Source organism: Suncus etruscus, chromosome 1, assembly GCF_024139225.1.
Source record: "Suncus etruscus isolate mSunEtr1 chromosome 1, mSunEtr1.pri.cur, whole genome shotgun sequence".
Lineage (NCBI taxonomy): Eukaryota > Metazoa > Chordata > Mammalia > Eulipotyphla > Soricidae > Suncus > Suncus etruscus.
The window spans coordinates 159,838,068-159,860,544 of NC_064848.1; the positions used below are offsets into that span (position 1 = coordinate 159,838,068).

The 22,477-nt window shown below is 45.9% G+C and overlaps 1 protein-coding gene across 1 annotated transcript in view; it reads right to left on the reverse strand.

Moving 5' to 3' along the window:
• Positions 1-21,523, reverse strand: part of RPH3AL (rabphilin 3A like (without C2 domains)) — a 126,350-nt gene extending 104,827 nt beyond the window's left edge. Inside the window, exon 1 of the mRNA XM_049788102.1 lies at positions 21,423-21,523. The gene's annotated coding sequence lies outside the window, so the exon portion shown is untranslated. The remainder of the gene's footprint in view (positions 1-21,422) is intronic.
• Positions 21,524-22,477: the final 954 nt, after the last annotated feature.

Sequence of the window (22,477 nt, forward strand, 5' to 3'; positions counted from 1 at the left end):
TAGGCACAGGCGGCGTTTGCCTTGCAAGCAGCCAAATCCAGGACCAAAGGTGGTTGGTTCGAATGCCGGTGTCCCATATGGTCCCCCGTGCCTGCCAGGAGCTATTTCTGAGCAGACAGCCAGGAGTAACCCCTGACACCGCCGGGTGGTGGCCCAAAAACCAAAAAAACAAAACAAACAAACAAACAAAAAAAGAAATCCTGCACCCATTAGATTTAATTCTCCATCTTACCTGCACCCCCATCTCAATCAACTATGAATCTTTTGTCTCTAGGGACTTAATACTCTACACACACAAATATAGAATGATACATTAAGCCAGTGCTTCTCAATTATTTTCTGTCATGCCCCCCTAGGAAGAAGAAAATATTTTTCGTGCCCCCGCGTGACTGTAAATAGTATCTTTATTTAAAAATACTTTAACTTGCAAAACAAAAATATATAAAATAATTTGAGTTGCTTTTTTTGTTTGTTTGTTTTTTGTGTCACACCTGGCAGTGCTCAGGGATTACTCATAGGCTCAAAAATCGCTCCTGGCAGGCTCAGGGACCATATGGAATGCCAGGATTCGAACCACCATCCTTCTGCATGCAAGGCAAATGCCTTAACCTCCATGCTATCTCTCCGGCCCCATTGAGCTAATTTTTTCTTTTTTTTTTTTTTTTTTTTTTTGATTTTTGGGTCACATCCAGCAGCACTCCTGGCTCTATGCTCAGAAATTGCTCCTGGCAGGCTCAGGGGACCATATGGGATGCCGGGATTCAAACTACCGACCTTCTGCATGCAAGGCAAACACCTTGCCCTCCATGCTATCTCTCCGGCCCCTGAGCTGATTTTATAATCAGAGGTGATATCTGGATTAATGGCTACAATGAGCATGTTTTGCAATGCATAGCTTTTCAAAGCGGGGTTTGAAGCAGGGCACAGCAACTCTCAGCTCCAGAGACATACAGGCATACAGACATACAGACATACAGAGACATAAACAGGGGCTTAGCTTGTTATGACAGTGTTTGCCGAGGTCAAACGTGCTCCCCTTTATGGAGCCTCATGCCGTCCTGGGGGGGCATGCCACACTATTTGAGAAGCACTGCATTAGGCAGACTTTTCTACTCTATTTTTTTGGACACATCCAGTGATGCTCAGTGGTTACTCCTGACTGCACTCAGAGATCACTCTTGAATGGCTCAGGGGAGTAAACATGGGTTGACCATATGCAAGGCAAATGCCCTATCCACTGCACTATCACTCCAGCTCCTATACTCATTTTGTGTGTGTTTGTGTGTGTGTGTGTGTGTGTCTATGTGTGCGCGCCTGCATGCTATATTTTATTTGTTGTTGTTCCTTCTGCTTGCTTTGGATTTAGTTGGTTCGTTTTTTTCTGGTTTTCCATGATGAAAGGTAATTAATTTGAGTACTTTCTCTGGTTATCGCTGTGGAAGGAATTTTATGGTGATTCCCAATCACCTTATCCATGGAGAACACATGAAGTCATGTGCTCTGACTCTGAAGCACCTCTATCCCAGGTGTTTCTTTCAAGTCAGCTATCAATTCCCCACTAATCACTATTTTAAATGAATCCCACAACTTTTGATATGCTGCATTTTCATATTTCATGCATCTTCGTGTACTTTCTAATTTCTCATGTGATTTAGGAGCATTTGATTTCTTTTTTGTTTTGTTTTGGGTCACACCTGGCAGCACTCAGGAGCCACTCCTAGCTCTATGTTCAGAAATTGCTCCTGGCAGGTTCGGGGGACCATATGGGATGCCTGGATTCAAACCACCGACCTTCTGCATGCAAGGCAAACGCCCCACCTCCATGCTATCTCTCCGACCCCCTGAGCATTTGATTTCTAGCTCAGGCACTATAGTCAGAGAGCTTACTTTTGAATGACTTCTTGTTTTGTGACCTATGGTATTTTCTAGAGAATATGTCATAAGCACTTGATAAGGATGTGTATTATGCTAATAGGTGGAGTGTTATGGAGAAACCTATTGGGTGTGCTTGTTTAGAGAGTAATTTAAAAGTTCTGCCTTAATTTATTTTCTGCCCACCTATTTTCAGAGTATTGAATGTAGAACCTTGACATCACCAACTGTTGCAAAATGAATTATCTATTTCTCTCTTCATTTATTTAGTTTTTGCTTTCTATATTTTAGAGGTCTATTGTCAGAAATGGGCATTTATAACTTGTATTTTACTGAGAGACAAGCCCTTTGCCATTGCAAAATGTTCTTGTCTTCCCCTAAGAACACTTGCAGTCTTCAGGTCTAGTATGCCTGATATGAGTTAGTATAGTCATTTTGGTTCTCTTTAAATTACCAGTTTCATAACCATCTGTTTTTCCTGTTCTTTAATTTTCCATTTATGTGTATTTGTAAATATAAGTTGTATTTCTTGTACAGAGTTAGGGGGTTTACTCCATTCTATCAATCTGTCTTTTTATTGTCTTTTTATTATGGTGTGTTTGCATTTAGTATAATCTTTGATAAGGTTTATATCATTTTGCTATTTATTTTCTTAAGTGTTTTTTTTGTTTGTTTGGTTTTGGGTCACACCTGGTGCTCAAGGGAATACTCCTGACTCTATGCTCAGAAATTGTTTCTGGCAGGCTCAGGGGACCATATGGGATGCAAGGATTCGAACCACCAACCTTCTACATGCAAGGCAGCAATTTTGCTATTTATTTTCTATATGTTTTGACTTTTTATTCCTTATGTTTCCATTCTTCCATTATGGGTCTTGCTTTATTATTTTTTGTTTTTGTTTTTGTTTTTGGGCCACACCAGTGATGCTCAGGGGTTACTCCTGGCTATGTACTAAGAAATTGCTCCTGGCTTGGGGGACCATATGGGATGCCAGGGGATCAAACCACAGTCAGTGTGTCCTAGATTAGCACATGCAAGGCAAATGCCCTACTGCTTGTGCCACCACTCTGGCCCCGTTTATGGGTCTTGTTTTAAATAGACATTTAATTCTAGAATTCTCTTTTACTACGCATTTTAAAAATTATTTTCTTAGTGGTTATTCTGGTGAATACAATTCTTTGTTTGTTTGTTTTTTTTTTCTGGGTCACACCCAGTGGCTCACAGATATTACTCCTGGCTCTGTGCTCAGAAATTGCTCCTGGCAGGCATGGGGGAATATATAAGATGCTGGAATTTGAACTACCGTTTGTTCTGGATTGATTGCATGCAAAGCAAATGCCCTACCACTGTGCTATCTCCAGACCCACAGGTGAGTACAATTAATATTTTGACTTAACACAACCTAGGAAATATGCTCTGCTATGAAAAGCAGCTGTAAACTACCCCACCCAGAAAGCTCCTGAGGGCACAACAACAGAGAACATCTCCTGAGGGAACATCAGCAGAGGTGATCTGTCTCTGCCCATGAAGGGCAAAGCCTGATTCCTGCCATGTGCTTTGGGACACAGGAGACATTTTAAACAGCCTCTACTCTGCTCTGTGAGGCAGCTGTGAACCACCCCCCACAGACACGACAACAGTGAACACCTCTAGGGCACGACAATAGGAAACATCTGAAGGCATATCAGTAGAGGTGAGCTGTCTCTGCCCAAGAAAGGCAGAGCCAGAGGAGCACTCTGCTTAACTTCATGGCCTTGCACATCTTCTAGCCAATGAACAACACACACGTAGAAAACACCACACTACAAGTGTGACAATAGAGAAACAATGCAGGCCAACAACACACATAGAGAATGAAGATGGCAGCTCTGATGACCCGAAAAGTGCCAACTATTTATTTAGCCTCTCAGATAAGGAGTTTAGAGAAGAAATAATGGAGGATGCTCATAGAACTCAAAGAAAGCGGGCCGGGTGGTGGCGCTGGAGGTAAGGTGCCTGCCTTGCCTGCGCTAGCCTAGGATGGACCGTGGTTCGATCCCCCGGCATCCCATATGGTCCCCCAAGAAGCCAGGAGCAACTTCTGAGCACATAGCCAGGAGTAACCCCTGAGCGTCACAGGGTGTGACCCCAAAACCAAAAAAAAAAAAGAACTCAAAGAAAGCATGGATCGAGCTGAATGAACCACAAATAAGAATAAGGATATGAAATGAATGAAATGAAATGAAAGGATATGAAATGATATGAAAAAGGATATTTTCATAAGGATATGAAAATAGAAATGAGAAAACTACAAATTGAAATAATAGGACTGAAAAACTTGGTAGGTAAAGTGAAAACCTCTCATGCAGAAGTTCGGTGATTTGAATCCTGGCATCTCATATGGTCCCCTGAGTCTGCCAGGAGCGATTTCTGAGCATAGAGCCAGGAGTAACCCCTGAGCACTGCCGGGTGTGACCCAAAAAACAAACAAACAAACAAACAAACAAAAGGCAGGCAGAATCGAAGCCAAAAAGAACACTCATTTGGCCACACTGGGGAGACTCAAACAAACAGTGCTGGCAACCACCAGGTGCAGGTCAGGACTGTTGTGAATGTTTCACAGGAGACCTTCCTGGAGTTCCCAGGACAACAGACTATCTCACTTCACAGTAAGCAATAGAGGCCCAGAGAGACCAAGTAACCTCCAGAAGGCATCAGTGAGTGAAGAGTCTGGAGGAGCGCCATGCTCCCAGAATCGTACCAACAAGGAAAGACCCTGCGATCAGACCAGTCAAAATTGGGTTGTTACCCACACCAATACCAATCACTGTGTGATTTGACAACATTAAAAGAGAAGCCAAAGGAGAATTATTCAATTCCCTTTTCCTTTTAAAGGAAGCCCCACTTAGCACAGAAAAATGAAATTCTTTTTTTTTTGGGGAAAGAACCCTGGATTCTGGTCACAACATCAAACTGCCCCCGCCAGCCCCTCTGTGCTACTCTAGATTAAAGAGCAAGAGAAACAAACACAAACCTGGTTTCCAAAAATGAAGTCTAGGGAATACTGCACATTGCTACACTTCACCTTCTAAATTAAGACGCTGTTCTCTATTAATGTTCCACTGGGGATTGAAAGAAAATTGTTCTGAAATTGGAAACTAAAATTAAAGTTTGGGGAGAAAAAGAAAAGTTAACCAAGTGCAAATGTTGGAAGTACTGCTGCAATAAACCTTTTTGGGTTAGACCTAAACTACCAATTGAAGAGCTCACCTCATCCATCCTGGGACCAGTGAAGAGTCTAGGAACTGAGACCATCAGCTCTTACCCAAATTTCAGCAATATCAAGTCTTTACTGGTAAGTATTTACTAAGTCTTTACTGGTAGCTCTGAATCAGTGGGGGAGTCGGGTAAAAAAGCTGAACTGGATCCAGAGAGATAGTAAAGGGGTTAAGGCACTGTCTTGCATTCACCCATCCACATTCAATCCCAGGCACTGCATATGGTACCTGTAGCACTGCCAAGAGTGATGCCCAAGAACAGAGATGGAAGTAAGCCCTGCACCACTGAATGTGGCCCCCCAACAAACTACAAGGCAGAAAACTGGTGAGGTTATACAGGAAGCCTGAGAGTCTTGGCTGTGGACTCCCTGGCTTCCTGTGCAAACAAATAGCTAAGGGGATCATCTCTCTGTCCAGATGCAATGTTCATGTGTCAGATCCTGGGACCACCAGCAACTCAGCAGCCTAGCTTGAGCCAAGGCCCCACACCATGGCCTGGGGCTTTCTCTTGGGGAGAAAGGGCTCACTTTATAAAGCCTGAAGCACACATGAAGGAGTGAAGCAGTTCTCTGAACAGATCCAAGTTTTACAAAAACAAGTTATATTTTAGCTGTGACTTTAGTAATTTCTCTCTGAATAGAAGTAAAACTTCTGCAAAGGAAATAATATAAAAAAAAACAACAACACAAAGACTCGTGGTCACCCTCTTATATAGGTCAATGGGAAAGATATCCCTGGGCTGTCAGCAGAGGCCAGGAAATACAGAGCTCACCCCCATGCAGCCAGAGCATCCCGTGCCCCATCCAGTGAGCATGAATGAAGAGTTTGACAAAAGAGTACAGGCTGTTATGACAATAATAGTAGGAAGGGCAAGAACTGGTAGCTGAAAGGAGGTAATGTGATATGCATGATATCCTTTCAGTAACAGTATTGCAAACCACAGTGCCTGAAGGGAAAAAAGAAAAGTGTCTGCCATAGAGACAGACTGGAGTGCATGAATTAAAGTGGGGACATTGGTGGAAGGAGGTAGACACTGGTAGAGAGATGGGTGATCAAATAGTGTAAGACTGAAAGTCAAACATGAACAACTTTATACCTCAGAGTGATTCAATAAATACTACAAAATTTTTTAATAGTGTATGAGGAGTCAAAGCAATAGTACAGTCAGGAGGAAATTTGCCTTGCACACAGCTGAGCCATGTTTGACCCACGGCATCCTATATGGTCCCCCGAGCCTGCCAGGAGTAATATCTGAGTGCAGATCCAGGAAGTAAACCTTAAGCACCACTGGATGTGGCCAAAACAAAGTTAGAGTATGGATTGTATCAATCCATTTTTTTTTTTTTTTAGTTTTTTTTTGGGTCACACCGGGCGATGCTCAGGGGTTACTCCTGGCTGTCTGCTCAGAAATAGCTCCTGGCAGGCACGGGGGACCATATGGGACACTGGGATTCGAACCAATCACCTTTGGTCCTGGATCTGCTGCTTGCAAGGCAAACGCCGCTGTGCTATCTCTCCAGGCCCTTATCAATCCATTTTTATTAGGTTTGAGCACAGGAATAACAGGGAGAAAGGTCAGAGCTGGATGATTTGGGGAAGGAAGTAGGACACTACTAAAAGAGCTCTCTGGGGTGGGGTGTGTGGACCCTTGACTGTGCTGTAGATCACAGAATAAATGCATTGTTTAAATTCATGGGATAGGACCACCAAAAGATGAGATATGTATGCCGGTCTCTGAATACATCTGACCACAGAGAAAATAACATCAACAAATACTGAAGTTTAGTCCATGATTAAGCTGGCTGAAGTATTCAACTCTTGTTCATCAAAAGATGCTATTAACAAGCTGACACTGGCATTGCAATTTGTGTTAATTAAGCTATGTCCAAATGTGAGCCACTGGTGATATGTGCCAGCATCAACATTAAGAAAGTGAAAAAAGCAAGCTGAAGAAGCATTTGAAACATATAATAAACAGAAGGCTTAGACCGGAATCGGAGTATAGTATAAAGCTTAAATAGAACTAGTTATCTAAGTGGGAGTCAGGGGACAAAAAGAAAAGTAGTGTCAGCATATCTGATGGGAAAGTTGTATAGAAGGCCATCAAGCTCAATGAATGAAAACAGTAACAAAGGAGGTTCAACTAACACCAACTAGCCTAGTAAATCCAGATGACTTTAGTAACACCATTGTGAGTTATAACAATGATCACAAATTGACTTTTATTGATTTAAGTTTTGACAATTTCATGTCTTTGTATTATAACAAGCAGTCTGAAGTAAGTATGTTTGTACCTGCTAAGGTGGCAGGTTGGGGTGGTGGGTGGGAAACTGGGGATGTTGGTGGAGGGAAGGTCACACTGGTAGTGGAATTGGTCTTTGGACATTTTATGCCTGAAATGACTCTATTAGGAACAAATTGGTATATCACAATGTTATAATTAAGAACATAAAGTGTCAGTCAGTGTACATTCCGAACCTACCAGGAGTGATTCCTGAGTACAAAGTCAAAAGTAAGTCCTAACCATTAACTTTTTGGTTAACCTTAACTTTTTGGTTAACCCCCAAAAAGCCAAAATAAAACAAAAGTAGTTTATGAAGAGGAAATATATAGCCCATAAATACAGTCACCCTCCGCAGTGATCACTGACATGCTGATCTAACCCTACTCAGATGCTGGCTCACACACACCACATAATGGGGTGTTCCTGAGTGCAGTGGGGCAGACAGCAAGAATGCCGGCACAGTTCAGCGTTAGAAAACAACAGGTGGGCCTGGAGAGATAGCACAGCGGTGTTTGCCTTGCAAGCAGCTGATCCAGAACCTAAGGTGGTTGGTTTAAATCCCGGTGTCCCATATGGTCCCCCCTGCCTGCCAGGAGCTATTTCTGAGCAGACAGCCAGTAGTAACCCCTGAGTGCCGCCGGGTGTGGCCCAAAAACAAAAACAAAAACAAAAACAAAAAAGAAAACAACAGGTGAGGAAAGAGCACATAGCTGAGGACCTGAGAACCATAGTGTCAGTTTCCTAGTAGAGTCCAAGGGGGGTAATTTACCTCCCCCAAAGCCAAAACAGCCTAATGACCATCAACAAGTAGAAGGAATTAAAAAAAAATTAAAAAGTGGTGGGACTTCGGGGCTAGATCAATAGCACAGCAGATAGGGTATTTGCTTTGTACACGGCCAGCCCAGGTTCAATCCCCAGTATCCATATGGTCCCCAAACACTGCCAGTAATGACCCCTGCACACAAAACCAGGAATTATACCTGAGCACTGCTGGGTGCTGCCCCAAAACAAACAAAAAAAAGTGATGTGGCCAGAGTAATAGTACAGTGGGTAGGGCATTTGCCTTGTATGTGGCTGACCGAGTTTTGATCTCCAACATCCCATATGGTCCCCTCAGTACCACCAGCAGTAACTCCTGAGTACAGTCAGGAGTGACTCCTTAGAACTTCTGGGTGTGGCCCAAAACGAATAAAAAAAATGACTACCTTCATAAAGAGCAGTGATGAACAAGGAGCTGAAGAAATAGTAGAGGTAAGGCACTAGACTTGCATATCATCACCTCTATTCTACCCCCAAAATCCACAAGTCTATTTACATAACTCCCAGCATTGCCAGCATGGCCCAGGTAATCCAGCTATAGGGCCCAAACAGTAGCATTTGGAAGCCACATGCACAAAAAAACCACCACCAACAACAAAAAATAAAACCACAATGGACAGGTACATGCCCATGCCATGAGTATGAACTTTCAGGACTCACACACACCAATGCACCTGTTGCACAGTACATTCACATTGCCAGCAGTTCAAAGGCATCCAAAAGTCAAAGCACTGTTTCTAGAGTAAACCTATATGGCAAAGCTATAAAGAACCGAAGGTTAATGATGGTTTGAAAAAAAAAATCAGGTTAGGGCATCCCTTGGGCATAGGTGAAGGCAATCCAATTAAGGAGTATAAAAGCAATGTCTAGAGGGCTGTTGATGCTCTATTTCTTTTTTTCTCCCTCACAAGGGCTCACAAAGAGCAGGACTGTGGGGATCACTTTAGTGCCAATGATAGGAGCAGCGGAGTGATGGCACCTGGGTTTAAACCCAGCCCCACACCCTGCCAGGCAAGCACTTTCAGTCAGTGAGTCATCTTCGCAGCCTTTGGTGCTCCCTCACATTGTCAGGGGATAGATGGCTGTACTCTTATTTTTTAAACTGATGGGATTTGTTGTTTTTTTTGTTTGTTTGGGGTCACTCCTGGCTCTGCACTCAGAAATTACTTCTGGCAGTACTTAGGGATCAAACTCAGGTCTGCTACATGTAAGGCAAACTCCCTATCTACAGAATTAAGGCCTCAGCACCTTATTCTTTAATTCTTTATTAATTTATAATAATATATTAATATTACATATGATAATATATTAATTTATTAATCCTTATTATTTAATTCATTCATTCTTTGTACTTGGATGTTGTATTGGTTCTTTTGTACAGATGCTGCACAGTAATTTTAAAATCAATTAATTTTCTCATATTCTAGTAATATCCAACTATAAATAAAATGGAGGATTAGGAGGGTCCTCATCTCTAATAACAAACAAACCCGTCCAACACTTCAACCAAGCAAAGAAAAGTATTCAAGCCTCCATGAAGAAATCTCTGAAATTCTTGTGGGTTCCATGAAATAAGGAAGAGCAAACCTAAGTCAGTAATGGACCAACCAGATAGAACAACTCAAATAAATTCAATGTCATGCCAAATTAGATTCTAATGATAGCTACAGAAAGGCAAGGAAATGATCATAAGTTTCATATGGGAGGATGAGCAAATAGGTTAATATAACCAAGGAAATTATGAGAAAGAGTTGGCACTACCAGCTATTGCTGTCTATAAAGTCAGTCAGAGAAAATGTGACAACAAAGGAAAGATAGATTAATGAAGAAACAAAGTGCATGAAACTGTTCTGGTCCACCAGAATAAAGCTAACATTTAAAGGCAGTCAGGAAACTGAAAGCATATGCAGTGTTTAAGGCCCAAACTCAGTAGCCTAGTGATACCAAGTACTGAACCTGAGAAACCAAGAGAGGCAAAAACAAACAAACCTCTTTCTCTATTTTTTGTATTTTCTGAAACAAAAACAATGATTATAATGTAGATTTGGAAAAAAAAATAAACAATAACAATAAATTAGGGTTGGTGGGGAGAGGAGTTCAATGGAAAGAAATGACTAGCAATTTAGAAAATAACTGGGGCTGGGATAAATAATATAGCAGGTACGGCACTCACCTTGCATACAGCCAATGATGGTTCAATCTCCAGCAACCCAAATGGTCCCCAAACCCTGCCAGAAGTAATCCCTGAGTGCAGAGCCAGAGTAAGTCCTTTACACCTCTAGATGTGCGACCCATCCTCCAAAAAAGGCAATAAACAACAGGGATCTTGACTCACAGGCCACAGCCACTGCCATATAAGCAACAGACCAGCTTCAGAGCTTCACAACAAATGAAGAGATACAAATCAAGCTGCAAAAACTCACAAGTACATTGGCCTTTTGGCTGAAAATTCTGGGGTCTTTTCAGGAGTTGGGCAGGCTAAGAACTATCTCAGTTCTATAGATCCTAGAGCACCTGGAACACATGCCTGCATATGTGGCCATGTGACACCTCCAAATTCCACAAGATGTGCTCCTACCCTAACAGCCACATAGGCCCAATAAACAAAAACAATAACATAGAAGGCTCAACTAGCAACAAGGAGTTCAGTAACCCTCAGACTATGATTTTTTTTTTTTTTTGGCCACACCCGGCGGTGCTCAGGGGTTACTCCTAGCTGTCTGCTCAGAAATAGCTCCTGGCAGGCACGGGGGACCACGTGGGACACCAGGATTCGAACCAAACACCTTTGGTCCTGGATGGCTGCTTGCAAGGCAAACGCCACTGTGCTATCTCTCTGGGCCCTCAGACTATGATTTTAATGACCCCACTGTGAGATATAACAATCTTTAAATTTTTTTCTTTTACTGAACTATTTTTTTTGATAATTCCATTAGCCATTTTGTTTTAACTAGCAATATAAACTAAATTATTTTGTACCTACTAAGGGGACAGATTTGTCCCTTTACTAGGTGAAAAAACTAGGGACAATGGTGAATGGAAGGTTATATTGGTGGTAGGATTGGTTGGAACATTGTATGCACAAAACAATTATACTATGAACAACTACATAAACCTGGTATTTAAAGAAAAGTCAAACAAATTTTTTTTGTGTGTGTGGTTTTTGGGTCACACCCGGCAGTGCTCAGGGGTTATTCCTGGCTCCAGGCTCAGAAATTGCTCCTGACAGGCACGGGGGACCATCTGGGATGCCGGGATTCAAACCGATGACCTCCTGCATGAAAGGCAAACGCCTTACCTCCATGCTATCTCTCCGGCCTCAAACAAATTTAAAAATAAGAAAGGAGTCTGACCTCACATCAGTAAACAAAAGAAAGTATGGCTTGATCAAAATAAATGTAAGAGAGCTGTGGATGGAAAAGCAACTGTACCAAAAGAATAAGCAGATCTGCACCCAACCTTGGAGTGGGGAAGCTCTTTCAAATCCAGAAACCATGAAATGCAAGAGCTGTAAACATGGCCTCCATTTCAGCTCAGGCTTCTAACACCACAGCTAGGCACTTCAACACAGAATTCATTTCTCACAGTTCAAAATCAAGAGGCTGGCAGACTCGCCTGCTGGGCCAGACCTCTTAGACCAGTGTGCAGACCTGCTTGAGATGTTGTCACATGACCTATGTGTGATGTGTGTGGAAGGCAGAGTACATGAGCCTGCTGTCCTCTGAGCCTCAACCTCAGCACAAAATCCCATTACACTGTGGATTAGGGTGGCCATAGAAAAACATTGGAAAGACACTAACATTTACCCCATAATACCACATAAATACAATGAACTTCTCTATGCTTCTACATTACCAGGAAGCTGGCTCAAAGCACAGGGCTAGAAGGTGCCAGGCCCCAAGTGCCAGTCATAGCTCCACATTGCCTCTAACTGCTGGGTAGGCTCCAAATAATAACAACAAAAGGAAAACATAAAAAACTGAGGAGAGGGGGCTGGAGAGATAGCATGGAGGTAAGGCGTTTGCCTTTCATGCAGGAGGTCGTAGGTTCGAATCCCGGCATCCCAGATGGTCCCCCGTGCCTGCCAGGAGCAATTTCTGAGCCTGGAGCCAGGAATAACCCCTGAGCACTGCCGGGTGTGACCCAAAAACCACAAACACACACACACGCACACACACACACACACACACACACACAAAACACAAAAAAAAACTGAGGAGAGAGGGGCTAGAGAGATAGTACAGTGGATTGGGGCTTGTCTTCTATGCAGTCAACCCAGGTTTGATCCTCAGCATTCCATTTGGTCTCCCAAACTCCACAAGGAGTGATCCCTAAATCCTAAACTAAGACTAAGTCCTGAGCAATATAAAAGAAAAAAACTGTATGGGGAAGTCCACTATATCTGCAAGTGTCTGTGTGTATTCCAAGCAATATCATTGATAATATAAATATGCTAAATAAAATGTAGTTCATAAAATCATGTCTGTGGGATGATCTCCATTTTAAATCATTAAATGTGGTAATCTCTGGAGGCTGTAAAAGATAGATATTTATTTTATTCTTTATGTTTTCCATATTTACTACATTTTTCACATAGCCAAATGGATCTTTATCATTTTAAAAAATGACCATGATTATTAAGAAGCATAGAATCATATATTTGGTTCCAGTAACAAAACAAACATTTGTAGCAGTCTAGTTTTGCAAATATTTTGTAAAGGAGAGTGTGAATTTGAGAAGACTCAAAGGGAGAGACTCAGAGGCAGATCACAACCCAGACAGACAAATTTCTACCTTTATGAACTCATCTAAGCACTGAAAACACAGTAAGCTTCCTGTCTGTTCACCATGATGCTGAGAAGGATGGGCAATCAGATCACAGAGGTTTCCAATGCAATGACACTAGCAGAAGGATGAGAATAGGAGAAATTCTCACAGATCACTATGAGGGCAATAATATTTGTTTATAATAACTTGTTAGCTTTTAAACTGAATTTTATAAAATAAAAATTTATCAGAGGTTATAACCTTTTGGCAGACATAGCAGGAAAATTATGTGACTACATACTGGTCCACAAATTGGCAATTGAAAATCACTATTGTTGGAGGCTAAGGTGATAGTACAGTGGGTAGGGTTCTTGCCTTGCACACAGATGACCCAGGTTCAATCCCCAGCATCCCATATGGTCCTCTAAGCCACACCAGAAGAGATTCCTGAGCACAGGGCCAGGAATAAGTCTTGAGCACCACTGAAAATGACAAAGGAAGGAAGGAAGGAAGGAAGGAAGGAAGGAAGGAAGGAAGGAAGGAAGGAAGGAAGGAAGGAAGGAAGGAAGGAAGGAAGGAAGGAAGGAGATTGGATCAGGAAGGAGATTATTTGGGGGGATATAAATACTTGTACTTTTAAGAATTTATGGGACCAGAGAGATAGCACAGTGGTAGGGCATTTGCCTTGCATGCAGAAGGACAGTGGTTCGAATCCAAGCATCCCATATAGTCCCCCAAGCCTGCCTGCCAGGAACAATTTCTAAGTGTAGAGCCAGGAGTAAACCCTGAGCACTGCCAGGTGTGGCCCAAAAACCAAAAAATAAAATAAAATAAATAAAATAAAATAAACGGCTGAGCAAAAAAAATCTATCCAGCTTTAATGGCTTGCATGGATCAGACTGAGATGAAAGTGTGCCCACATGTAAATGAGGCCCAGAAACAACTGCTTGGGACAAGTAGGGCTGGATCCTAAGGACTGTTCCCCCTCCTCACTGGGCAAACCCACCACTGATTTCATAGACAGGCCCACACAGTTACTATGACACACAATCAATTAATTGCCCATGGTATAGTAAGTGCTTTTACATAAGATGCCAACTACGCCACTGCGGCCTTATATAAGGTGCTCAGGTATTTTTAGTAGCACAGAATTGCCGTGTGAAAGGAGAGGCTGATTCCCCCCATGCCAAGCTGCTGTGTTGGGGAGCCAGTACACTCCTGAAAAGGCCAGGATTTGTAGGCAGATCTTTGCTGTTATCGAGCTGAGGGTCACAGCCCCAGCCAAAATCTGTAGTCCCTCCTATCAACCTGACCAACACACACACACACACACACACACAAACACACACACACACACACACATACGGAAAGAAAGTGATATTTCACACCTCTCTTTATAGCTCCACAGGCATTTCAGCAGTGAGAGAGGTCAATAGCTGACCCAACAGCCACTTGAGCTTAACAAGCTCCCCTAAACTCAGAAAAGTAGAAGGAGTCAATAGGACCCAACACAGACCCCAATCCACAACCCTGAAGCCATTACCCAGAGCTACAGGGTAATGTCATTCCCCCTCTCAGCTGTCATAAGAACCCTGAAACTCTGGATAATGAGGAGTCAAAGCTGTGGTCTTTTATCAAGGAGTACAAATGGGATTCAAGCTGGGCTCAGTGGCATCCCACAAGTATGGCCCACACATGAAGAATGTATGGCAAAATTAAAGCATGATGGCTACAGGAAATGTCTGTGTGATCAAATAAAGTGGGTTAAAGAGATAGTACAGTGGGTAGCATGCTTGCCTTGTAAGTGGCTGACCCAGGTTCGTTCAGTTTGATCAGTTGGATCCCTGGCATCCCATATGGTCCCCTTAGCACCATCAGGAGTGATTACTAAGTGCAAAGCCAGAAGTAACCCTGGAGCACTTCAGATATGGCCCCAAAATAAAAACAAGTAAAAGAATGAGATAAAACACACACACACACACACACACACAACTGAGTATTGCCAGTCCTAGAAACCTTCCCCATGCCTCCACAATCCACTCCTTAAGCTTGAACACCTCTGCCCTTTCCACCTTACCCAGAATGCACATAAATGGGGTCACTCAGCACATGCTCTTTCACTCAACACAGCATGACTCATCCCTGCATCTCTGTGTAGCTGAAGAGGCTTGTTCTCTCTGCAGCCCAGAGAGCTATTGAGTGCATGTGTCCCACAAATATGCCCCTTCTCCCACATACGCCACTAGGTAAGTTCCAGTGTGTTGCCTTGTACAAATGGTGCTGTTTTATAAACATTCCAGGATAGGCCTTTTCACTGCCACTTTCTGCCCACTATGAGACAGAAACAGTTGAAAGCTGGAAAACGAATACAGGTGATAGATAAGGCACATGCCCTGAATGTTAGCCATTGCTGGGGTTTAAATCAATCACTGATACCACGGTGGTTCCTTGAGCACCACCAGAGGTCACTCCTGAGTACAAAGCCAGGAACAGCCCCAGTACAAGGTGTGGCCTCAAAAGAACAAAGAAAAGGCCTTGTTAATGCCTCACCAGCTACACACACACCACACAACTGCCACCATGCCAATGACCTAACTTCACTGTTTTTCGACTAATCTCTGCCGAGATACCTGACCATTAAAAACTCCAGGTATGCCTGTTTGGGGGGCTGAGAACTCTGGGGCCTTTTCAAAGTCAGAGGAGGCAGCCTTCCCCAAGCCTTCCTACTTTCAGAAGCCACAGCAGTCACACCCATGACCACAGCCACCATCATGTCAGCTCATCGGTCCAGCTCCACAGATCCTTGAAGTCCTGGCCACATGACAATTCCATAGGTTTCAATACTGACATCCCAGTAGGAATGCACAAAATTAGGTGTAAAATTATCATAGAAGCTCAACAAACAAAACCAATAATAGAATACTCAATTACAATAAATAGCTTAGTAAGCTTTCAGACAATGATTTAATGACCCCATTGTGAGATATGACCGTTTTCAATTTTTTTTTTTTTTTTTTTGGTTTTTTGGGCCACACCCGTTTCATGCTCAGGGGTTACTCCTGGCTAAGCACTCAGAAATTGCCCCTGGCTTAAGGGGACCATATGGGACTCTGGGGGATCGAACCTCGATCTTCCTTGGCTAGCGCTTGCAAGGCAGACACCTTACCTCTAGCGACACCTAACTGGCCCCCAATTTTTTTCTTTTAATAAAGTATTTTTTAATAATTCCATTACATTGAGCCATGACAAGCAATATTAAGAGATTACTCTTAAAAAAAAAAAAGAGATTGGGGCCGGGCGGTGGCGCAAGAGGTAAGGTGCCTGCCTTGCCTGCGCTAGCCTTGGATGGATGGCAGTTCGATCCCCCGGCGTCCCATATGGTCCCCCAAGCCAGGAGCAACTTCTGAGCGCATAGCCAGGAGTAACCCCTGAGCGTTACCAGGTGTGGCCCAAAAACCAAAAAAAAAAAAAAGAGATTACTCATGGGGTTGGAGAGATAGTAAAGTGGGTAGGTCACTGGCCTTGCATATAACCTACCCAGGTTCTATCCCCAGCATCCCTGTAGTCCCTGGAGACCCACCAGTAATAATTCTTGAGTGCAGAGCTATGAGTGTTCCCTGAGCATTACTAGGTATGATCCCAAGCAAAAGAAACAAAATATATTATTTATACCTGCCATGGGGGGCTTTGGGGGGAGGTTTAGAAATTGGGGACAATGATGGAGGAAATGTTACACTAGTAGTGGGATTGGTGTTAGAATATGGAATGCCAGAAATAACTATATTATGAGTGAGCAACTTTGTAAACCACATAATTAAAGAAATTTAGTTTTGGGTCCCCACGGTGGCGTTAGAGATCAGGCATCTGCCTTGCAAGCAGTAGCCTAGCACGGGCCTCAGTTAGATCCCCTGGCGTCCCATATGATCCCTCAAGCCAGGAGTGATTTCTGACCGCATAGCCAGGAGTAACCCCTGAGCATCAATGGGTGTGGCCAAAAAAAAAAAAAGGAAATTTAATTTTAAAAAAGAAAAACAGAAAAAAAGAGATGAACATTTAAAACCTACTACAATGATCTCAACTCTTGAAAAAGCCAAACTACCATCTCTCCTCAACAAAGCCCTTTTTTGTTTTTGTTTTTGTTTTTGGGCCACACTCAGACATGCTCAGAGGTTACTCCTGGCTCTGTGTTCAGTAATTACTCCTGACAGGCTCAGGGGACCATATGGGATGCCAGGGATCAAACCTGGGTCTGTCCTGGTCGGCCCTGTGCCAGGCAAATGCCCTACCGCTGTGCTAACTCTCCGGCCTCAAGCCTTTTATTCTTTTCGTTGTGCTGGGGTCACAACCAGCAGTGCTCAGGACTTACTCCTGGCTTTGTGCTCAGGTTTCATTCATGGCGGCTTTTCGTTTTAAGACAAGGACCTTCCTGACTCTCCACAGCATCAAGAAAGGATCAGGGGCTGCAGGAGTCAGATCTCCCGAGGCTAATGCCCACCCCTAGCCACATATGTGTATTGTGGTCCCGGGTACACACTTAGCATCTCTGTGCCTGTTTCCTTCTCTGCAGGATGAAGCAATGCCACTACTGCTGACTTTATCTGGTGAGAGACTAAGAGAAGCCCCCACCAGCACACAGTAGGTGCTCACCAATGTTAATAGATCTGATCACTGCAAAGACATCCTGTCCTTCCAAACTCCTGGGCACCCTGCCACGGAAGCTGAGTAAGGCTCTTCCCCATGGGGAGAGTGACAGACAGGCAGCTTCCCCACCTCCTCTGGGGCCCTGACCCACCCCTCTCACCCTCCACTTCCGCCATTATCACGGGTGCATGAGGTTGCAACTCCCACCCTTTCCCCCCATAGGGCACTAAATTCACTCAAAATGTGGCCCACACCAGGGCACGGACTGCAGGTCATTAATGGTGTGTTAGCAGCCTGGAGACAAGTGCCCGGGAATTGCTGCTTTCAGTTACCGTCCATGCAAAAAGAGTCAGCTGGAGTGTTTTTCCAGGCAGCGCCTCAAAGCCCGAGGGCTGCACACTCCTGGTTGCCATGGCGACAGCATTTGCCAGTGGGAGTTCATTTTCCTATGACAGTGACCCATGACAGACAGGGAAGGACACCCCCCCCTTAAAGAAACTTAAGGGAAGTGTTACTATGTGGGGGTAGGGGAAGGACCAAAGCAATTTGAAGTGCTAGCACAAATGATACTGCATCCCAGTTGGATTCTTCACCCCCAAAAACTCTCATTTCAGACAAATACTCTGCCTGCTTCGAAGATCTTTGCTGGTGGAAGTCACAGGTGCCACTGCTATCATCTGTTCTGATGGCTTGAGCCCAGCAAAGTCCCACCCCACCAGATGGCTCAGGCACCAGCCAGGAGTCAGAACTTGTCCAGATGTGGTTCCTCACTCCCTGCCCTAAAGCCCACATTACCCTCGACAAAAGGTAAATTCTTTTGTTTGTTTGGTTTTTTTCAAGGCAAAGTCTTATATGAAAAACCCATCACAGAGGCCAAGCCTTGAGCTGGCCCCTCGGCTTTGTCCAACTACAAGAGGACCTCCATTGGTGGCAGCAAGTCTGCCCCCACTGGGCTGGGTGGGAACCCCTGACACTCCTAGCACCCGCCTGAGGTGTCCTTCCTACACAATGGTTATGGTCACAGCCTGATCAAAGCCAGAAAAGCTGAGATAACTGGTGGTCAATGGCAGAGTTGAGCAACACCACCACATAAACCATTTGTGAGCTTCAAGTATGGATGCCAGACACGACAGGTTGGGATAGTCCTGGTGGTCGGTGTGACAATGAAGCTGGCAGGCAGATAGGGAAAGCTGTGCCCCATCCCCATGGCAATGAGTCATTGGGATGGAATAAAGCCAAAAGATGGGATTTGAAGAAATTACTCTATCACCAGCCCTAGTTGCTAAAAGCATCCCTGCCAGACCCACCTAAATAAGACCTTTATCTGGCTCTACTGCAAGCCTAGAGAAGGCTGCCCCCCCCCACCCCCATTTGAGAAAAGTTCTAGCAGGACCAAAGACCAAAGTCCAGGACTGCTCCCAGTTGTTCCCCTGGCAACCACCCTAGAAGTGGGCTCTTAGCTAGGTGGAAAGCCCCACATGGGGCAGGTTAATTAAACCCAAATTGGAACTAAGGAGATGTGAATATGTGTTGCCAGCTTGCATACATGTCACCAGCATCTTCCCTCTGAGATGTGGATGTTCATACTTTAACACTGGAATATGTACTGGGGTCAAGTCCATGTTCTCTCGAGAGTGTCCTTCTCTCTCTCTCTCTCTCTCTCTCTCTCTCTCTCTCTCTCTCTCTCTCTCTCTCTCTCTCTCTCTCTCTCTCCCTCTCCTTCCACAGTGCTTCCAAATAAAATCTATTTTTATTTCACTGCCCATCTCCTCCTGAAATTATTTTCTGAGAGGGAAAGCGAGCACCCTAAAAGCCTGGGTAAGGTCTAGAATTGACTTTCCTGAAAAATGCAGGGTTCATCAGTCCCAGATTTCCCTGGCCATTCCTGGGGTAGCCGAGTTGGGTAAAGAGAAAGTGGTAGATTTTCTTCTTGAGATCGCTGCCTCTTTCCTGCCCACTTCACATAAGTCACTCAGAGATCCTCACTGGCATCGATCCGCCTCCAAAGAATGACATGGAGGTTTGGGGCAAGGAATTCCTTTAGTGAAGGCTTCTAGGGAGCCCAGTAAGCATCCCAGGGCAAGGTGGAATGGGGATGCTAGAAAGAAGGCCCTGGTAAAGGGCAAAGAGTACCTGAGTTGAGTCCCAAGGAGTAGAGGGTGCAGGTCTGACTACGGAAGAAAAAAGTCCTGGACTGGAAAGTGATTCTGGAAAGTAAGGTGACATGGGTGCCTTCAGGACAAGGGGCTGAACTTCTTGAAGGAGGGAACCCAAACTTCAAGCTTTCACCATAGGTAAAAGCAATGAAGACCTCAACCTAGGGCCACACCAGATGGATAGGACCTGGGAGAGGGAGTCTGGCATCCAGAGCCTCTTTCTGAACTCTAGACTAAGGCACTGAGGCCCTGGAGTCACTGCCAGACCACTGTCGGCAGAGGCCAGGGAAGGGACTCAGGGACAAGCGATGTGATAGGGCCTGTGGAAAAGAGAGAAGAAAAGCCAGAAAACAGAAGGGAGTGTGGAAAAATCAGAGCAGAGCCAGGAGAGAAGGCGCCTGGCAGAGCCAGAGAAAGGGAGGGAGGCCGTGGGTGCCAGTGGCCGCTCCTCTGCAGAAGCACGCGGGGTGGGGGTGCCGCTGTGAGCAGGATTTGGAGACACCCCGACTTTCAGGAACAGCCGCTTCAGCAGAGCCGAGGGGCCAGCGGTGGGTTGCAGCGGAGGAGGCAACGCAGGTGCAGAGCTCTTGTGGGAAAATGGGAGAGGAATGAGGAAAGGAAGCTGGCAGCTCCGGGCCTGGCTTTCCCCCAGAGATGGAGGCCAAGTCGCAGGGCCGCAGGAGGAGGGTGCGGGCCTGGCTGGCTGGGGGCCCATCTCTCAGGAGAGGGAGGCTGTGTGCGGCCCCTGCTCTTACCTGGGCGTCCTTCCAAACCCTAGTTCCCTAGTCTTCACACTGGGAGAGTCAAAGGTTCTGATCAGAGGGGAGAAGGGAGTTTGGGGGGGCATGCATTCCAGCACCACTTTGTCCCCAGACAAAAGGCCTGACAACTGGGATTTGGGGTGGGGGGAAATCAAGCCCTGAGTGTCCAATACAGCCCTCTCTGAAGTTCCCACTACAGCCCCCACAGGAGGCGTCTGCACAGGCAGACAGCACAGGTGTGGGCACCTCCTTCTACCTCACACCAGCCCAGCAGCAGCAGGGCCTGGCCCACCCCGAGATGGGGTTCTCCTGCTGACTTGGGGAGCAGAGCAGCGGGAACTCCCATCGCCCTGGGAAAAGACCTCCAAGCCACCAGCTCAAACCCTCCAGCCCAAATGCCCCAGCGCCCCACCCCGTGGCCGGGCGTGCGGGGGACCTCCCGGAGCTCCAGGGCCCACAACCACATGTGCGCCCCACTGCACGCCACTTGTTGACTCGCGGGCGCCCGAGTGCGCGGCACAGCGCCCCCTGCTGTCGAGGCACGCACGCGCGCCCTTCCCCCGCCGCGCCCCGGAGCTGGGACCCCGCACCCCGGGCTGCGGAGCCAGGGCCCCAGGACACCGAACAAGGCGTGCGGAGCGTGGCGAGCGCTGCTCGGTGCCCGGCTCCGGCCCGGGCGCAGAAGGGAGTCCAAAGCAGCTCCAGGGCCTTGCCGCGCCCCCGCGGGCGTCTCCGGGGCTCACTCCCGCTCAGGGGACCCGAGAGCTCCCGCCGCGCGGCGCCCGCCACCCGGCAGGACTCCCGGACCCCAGCGCCGGCACGCGGGGCCCCGGAAGGGGGGCGGCCGCGCTCCAAAGCGCCTTACCTGGGCCCCGGCCCTGCCGCCCGGCGCTCCCTGGATGCCCCCTGGCGGCCGTCGCGGGAACCCGGTGCCCGCCCAGCCCGCCTGCCCGCCCGCTCCGCCCTCGGAGCAAGACTCCCAGGCACGGCTGACCTGGCCAGGGCCTCTCTTCCCGGAATGGACCTCGACGGTCCCTGCCCGGTTCCGAAGAAGAGCGATCACGTCCCCAGAACCAAATTGGGGACCACAAGGAAGGCCAGAATGGGCTCCGGGGCCCGGAATAAAGTCAGCTTGGGCCAAGAGTGCTGCAGACACTTGCCCGATGAATGAATGAATGCATGTTCCTGGACTGGGGCAATGGAGGCGATTTGCTACAAAGCCTTGGAAAGTTAAGTTAAGCTAAGGCTGCCATTAGCGCAGAGTCCCAGCTCCCTAGGAGATGAGTTTCTGCTCTAGGCTTCATCTGCTCAGGTGGGAGCCAGGAGGTGGTGCTTGAAATAGCCCCCACCTTCACAGCTTGGAAAAATGATTCGTGGAAGAAAAAGAAAAAGAAAAAAAAAAAGAGTATTAAATCCAGATGTAGCCTAGGTTGCCAGGAGTTGAGTTGCTGCCAGAGGTGGAATTCCGGTTGGCAGACCCACTCTGCACCCTCACCCGCATCCCAGTACCTGGACACATGTCTAGGTTCTGGTTCTTTCTTCCCCATGGGACCACATGCAAAAAGCAAATCTCTTTTTCTAAGCCAGCGCCGTCTGGGAAACATCCTGAGGTCATCTAGCAGGGCTGTGCTCTGCTCTCTGGAGAGATTTCTTCTTTCGCTTCTTCCCTTTGATTTCAGTGTGCTGTGGGAGGGGGTTTGAACCCAAGGCCTCACACATGCAAGGCACGTGCTTTCTACCGCTGAGCTACAGTCTTGGCCTTAGGATGGACTTCTGAATCTCATTTTCTTTGACTTGATTTAAATTTAAATCACAAATGTAGCTCCTGACTAAGCCTCTCTTTATGTGCAATAATAGTTCTCTTGAGAGGGATGAGATCACAGAAGATTTGGCTGCCCCATCCCAGGAGCTATTCATGTT